Here is a 6,000-nt window from a genome sequence, read left to right on the forward strand (position 1 = left end):
GTTGGCAGACATATGTAAGTCTGATAAGTCTAGAGATGTATTTTTTCATAAATCCAACATTTTATACGAACAACAAGAAATTAATATTTTGTGATTTTATTTTGTCGAATATCATAAAAACTACTACTCCTACAAAGATAACCATTATAAACTATTTTATAGTAAATTTAACTAGCTTTAATTTGAGTGCTGACAGACATCTGTACGTCCTATGATTTCTGAAATAAAGTTTTTCATAAATCAAACTTATTGTCTGAACAACTATAAATAAATTTACTTTTGCAAATATCTTGAAAACTGCTATTCCTGCAAAGATAATGGTCATAAACTACTTGATAGTCCCTTGATAGTCCAAGACAAACTAGTTTTAATTTGATTGCTAGTAGACAGCTGTATGTCACATAGTTCCTGAGATATAGATTTCTCAATATAAATTACCTAACTAATGATATTTCAGTACATTTTTATGAAATGTTGCTTTTTAAAAGGCTATATCTCGAGAACTATTGGACGTAAATAGCTCTATTAGGGCCAAAATTTCAGAAAATTTACTCTTCTTTAAATAATGTTCTTTTGAATTTTCTAGTTTTGTTGGTAGTTTTAAGATATAGAGCTCCACATGAAAAATTAACGTTTTTTTAAGGTTTTGAAACAGCCGCCATTTTTTATTCCCTCTACCTATACTTGGCAGACTCATCAGTTTTGACTAGTAATTATATATAGTTTTCATTAAAGTAATCAAAAATTGCGGTGAAATAGCCTTTTTTCTCCTCTTGGGCTCTTGTACTAATAGTTCCAGGTAGATAAATTTAAAAATTGTCCGTTTCACAGTAGTTCATGCGTCTAATAAGTATATCAACATATTTTATACATCGCTAGTTATTTTAAAGTTTTTATTTAACTTTCATATTTATTTCATTTAATAATTAAATGATAATAACATTTTAAACCTGGTAGCGGTTGAAAGAAGGGTCAGAGGTTCATTACTTTGTAAGGAAATCCTGTTTTTTGAACAACGGTTATACAAGGAGCTAATCTGTTCAAGATCAAGCCCAACCGCCAGTTTTTTCCCCAATTAAGGGTACTCACATAATTGCTAATTACACCTCTCAAGAGTTATTGGAATTTAGAATGGTATTGTTTGAAAATTATTTGAGTGAATCTCATATAGATGAGTTTTATAAGACCTATTTGATACGGAAAAATTAAAATTTTTAAATAAACTGAATATTTTTTTATATAGAATTTTAAGTTATTGTAATTATTTTTAATACGTGAGTTTATTAACTTTTGATATAAAACTGGTTTGTTAGATGTTCAATTATCTAGTTTCAATATTATTTAACTAAACTGTGTTAGGCTTAACTAGTTCCCTAATTAATTATTTTCTAATTTTTGTACTTATTTTCACATCTTTAATTTATATTATTATGTTGTACGTTTAATTTTAACTTGACTCAAGTTGATTTAGATTGATGACTGTTCTCTTTTATCAAAAGGTATTAGTTTGTTGAGTATAATATAACATATTTTCGTAATAGAAGTATATTTATAATAATAAAAATATTATATTATACTAAATATATATTATTTGTATAATGTATTATAAAAATAGAAATTATACTTTTTTCTTAGTCCTCAGACCGACAGCAATACCTAAGCATAATAATCGTGTCTGCCTTTGTAGGCAGAAGCGATACCGGTTCGAATCCGGCTTATTCGTTTTTTATGGTGGACCCACATAATAAATCTTGACTTTCACACCCTTACCAGAATAGATTGGGTCTTGTAGTTTAACATTCTCATCCTTTGCTTGCTTTGTTTGTGAGTATTAAAGCCAGTGATTTTGTATAAATAATATTTAAAAAATATGTATTAGTATTTGAATGTATTATTAAGAAATAATAATTGAAAGAAACAATTTTGTATAGTAAAATTCTGTTCTTATAATTTTTTTTTTTAATTTTAGGCCAGAAATATTTTCATATATTCATATAATTCATTTTAATTACTAGTCTATCTATTTATTTATTACTAAATTGTCAGCTTTAATTGGATAATTGTAAAATTTTTGACATAAACCGAAAAAGATCCATGTTCTCTAGGACCCTTCCTTTACTAGTTGTCAATGTTGAGTTTTTTTATGTCTATTGAGAAAACGGAAGTAGACAGTTGACTGCCTTTAGGAAATATTTGCTGCTAGGATGGTGTAATTTTTTCGTTGAATACATATTTAATTAGGAAATTATAGTAATGAAGTTTAATTTAAATTTATTATGATTAATTATTATGATAATAAAACATATAAAGAGGTGCCTTCAGTAGGGGACATGGAGGACGTACCCTCGGAAAGTGGAACTAGAAAGCGTTGGTTTCTTTTTTCTCTCTTTCGGCTGACCCTGGCTTTCTTCTAGAATATTTAAAGTACATACGGTGTCTTATGTGTGCTTAACTATCTGGGACAGTTGTTCGGGTTCCAACATCAGCCCTCAATATAGAAAGAGTTGTGTTTAATAAATATTTAATTACTATAATTAATTTTATTTATTATTTATATGTGAGTGGGTAGCTCAATGGCAAGGCATTGTCCTATTGATAACGACCTGGGTTCGAATCCAGCTGTGGTAGATAATTATTTACTGTTTCACTGTATCAATGAGTCAGCACTGAGGGTCCGGAAGCACTCCCGGGGTCCACCCAACCTCATTATTAAAAAACTCTGACGGTGAAGCATGATTCTGACCAAATCACCTCCTTGCACAACCGTTGGTCTAATAACAGTACTTTGACCCTTCATGGGTTGTAGTGGTACTGATTTAATTTTTTTTTGGTTTAATAGGTTTATCATTTAAATTGATTATTTAATATACTAGATAATGGGAGTGTTTCTAAACCATCATATCAAGCATAAAGTAATATCCGGTGAGTTCACTCATACGACCGCTTTGAGTACAAAATGTAATACAAAAATTGTTTGCTGTTTCTTAACAAATTTTATTTCTGTTAATAGACTTTATGGATAATGTTTTTAGATTTTCCATCCTCCAGTTCATTTATCTCGAAAAGCATTTTATTGCTGGTTAACTATTTATTTTATTTTACTTGAATAATGTAAAATTCTGTTGGTTTTAAGATTGTATACATATTTCGTCTCTTTTTTGCTATTCTTTAGCTTTTTTTTTTTTTAGCAATTTTTGTAGTATTTCTTTAGGTATTGTATATATATATAAAGTGATTTCATTTTATTCTATGTATCCATTTATCTCACTGTATTTTATATTTTCTTACCTCTTGGTTTGTTTTTTTCTTTTTGTTTCATTTCATTCTTTATGTATATCTAAAGATAGTTTTCTATTCATAATAAATTTTTACCGGAATGTATCAACGTTAATTCAACTCTGTAATGCACGTAACATGGTGTTTTGCATCGTTTATGCTCAACTTACAAAACTAACAGTAAATTATGGTTTGGTTCAGACGAAATTTAAATATCTACTACCAAATAAGGCTTTAAGTACGTTCGACTTTATAGAGGTCAATTTAAAACTAAGTTAGCATGCAAAGGCCCAATGTTTCAATCAATTTCCATTTAGAAACTTGTGTCTTTTTCAAGACAAACAATTACCTTCGCAATTGGACTTCTATTTAATATTTTACTCTGGACAAGGATGAAAAATTTGTCCGTATTTCCTGTAATTACTGAGTAGAGTACCTTATTCTTTAGACCTTGAGGTCTGATCAATATCGAGGAATTATGAATAACAGTCGGAGTAAGAGAGGTTTACTTTTTAAAAATTTAACAATGGCTTTTAATTGTCTGGTTGAATACCGGAGAAGAATTAGTAGTAACTATTTAAATCAATACTTAGTTTTTCCACAAGATTATCTATTTCTTTTTTAAATATTATATAATTTGTATGCGTCAACTTATGAAATGATGAAAAACGGCAACGCAGTGTCCTAGTATTTCGTTGTTTGGACTATACTTACGCTGAGAAATATTTGTGTCCTTTTCTCGATTTTGCTACGCAGGTACGTTGCACATTGTACTTTCTCGTCCCTCCTAAAAAAAATCCATGATTACACTTTCGTCATAGTAAAAAGTTGCCAAATATTTTTCACAACGGCACCTTATGCAACTTATTACACTGTATTAATTCTTCAGTTCAGTTCCGTGTGATTGCGCCACTGTTGCAGTTAAGCAAAATCTGTTTCTATTGCAAGCTGCTGATTGGTCAGATGAAATAATCTAGTGAAGAAATCTGGTAAAAATCATTCCTTAAGTAGATTTTATTTTAATTATTTATCGAAGGTTTATGTCAAAATTTTTAATTGTTGAACAAATAATTTTCATGGTTAACCTTTAGAAAACTCATATTTCACGTTCGTTCGTTTTTGTTGAATGGCGCTGAACTTCGCATGTCATTAGCTCCATATATTTTTTATCGATTTATGATAATATTTATTTTTGTTTATTGGATGTCATATTTGTGACTGTAAATTTTGCGATTTTAAAAATTGAAATACTCATTCCACTGTTCTGTTAAATATCTATGTTATTATTTGTAATTTTATTATGATACAAAATTAGGAAAACAAATCGGCCCATGATTCAAGAGACATCTCATCTCAACCTGTAAGATAATCATTTAAGCTGTGTAATCTTAAAAGTATTACCTTATCATTTTATTATTCTTAAAAATCAATGCATTATTATAGAAAAATCTCTAATATATTAACGTTGTAAGAAAAATTGCATAAAATAAATAAATAAAGTTTATAAAAAATCTAGATATCCTACAAAACGATTGTTTAGATGCGATGTCTCTAGAAACTTGATTTATTTTTATTATTATTATAATAAAATTTCTTATAATGAATTTTATGTTTTATTACTCTAAATTCCTATCACGGGTGATAGAAGTTGGGAATTCTTGAAGGTATAGAGGTAAAATATGTTTACTGTACCTATTAATTGTGCATCTTAATATCCTAGATTATTTATAATGCCCTACTTCATTAATGACTTCGTTATTAACTTAACATCGAAAAGATTTCCATTGCGTTATCTCACCTTAAAATATTTATGTCAGGAGTTTATTCTGGTTGTCATTCGGTTTAAGCTTGAAGTTTTTCGATGAAGTTGGTAAATGTTTAAAGTGATAGGTTCGGTGTCGTAACCGTTCATGTGATGGAAATGTTGAAACGTCCGATATTGTCAACATGCAACGTTTGTATAGTGTAGCTCAAGTATGAACCGATATTTCCATGGTTCAAGTTGCGATCTTAAATAACTTATTTAAAGGGTCACAATATTTTTGTATTTTTAATTTAGGTAATTAATTCTTATTATGTCAAATTTATAGTAATGAGATGTTAAAATATTTGTCGTTAGGGTTAATTTGGCTAGTCTGAAATTAAGAGATGCACTACTGGTCAACATCGATTACGTCACAGGTCTGTTTGAATTTATAAACAAAATAAAATAGGAATTTTTGGCGATACATTCATAATTCAGCAATACTTCTAGCTAACATGATACTTATCAGTACTGCTACATTCGTCTACTCTTTGATATTGAGGAAAAAGAGGATCCCCAATGATACCTCTGCACATTTCTAAAATAGCATCTCACATTCAGAGTTTGAGATATGGTTTAAATAATTATGGTTACCCTGGGCATAATGTCATGTCATCATTTAAATTTTTTTCATCATTTTCCTTTAATAAATGTTTATTTAACTATATAGTATAACTGATTATAACCTTATTATGGATAGGATTAAGGTTTTTATAATCGAATTTCAGGTATAACCCTCCCCCCCCCATACATTTTCTTTCCCTACAACCATATCCTCTGGCCAGAAGAGGATATAATGTTATATCAATCATGTAGTTCTCTCAACATTCCTGATGCCAAGAGAAATGTTTTATTTAAAAAGCAATGCTGCCCAAATACAATTAGTTGATATAAGAAACGGCATGCTAATATAATATACT

General features: G+C 29.0%; 1 protein-coding gene across 2 annotated transcripts in view; it reads left to right on the forward strand.

Annotated features, from left to right (window-relative positions):
• Positions 1–6,000, forward strand: part of LOC106687562 (transcriptional regulator ATRX homolog) — a 157,096-nt gene that overhangs the window by 96,220 nt on the left and 54,876 nt on the right. The gene's annotated exons all lie outside the window — the stretch shown is intronic.

The sequence above is a fragment of the Halyomorpha halys genome, unplaced genomic scaffold (genome assembly GCF_000696795.3).
Source record: "Halyomorpha halys isolate HHAL.00 unplaced genomic scaffold, Hhal_1.1 Scaffold981.1, whole genome shotgun sequence".
NCBI lineage: Eukaryota > Metazoa > Arthropoda > Insecta > Hemiptera > Pentatomidae > Halyomorpha > Halyomorpha halys.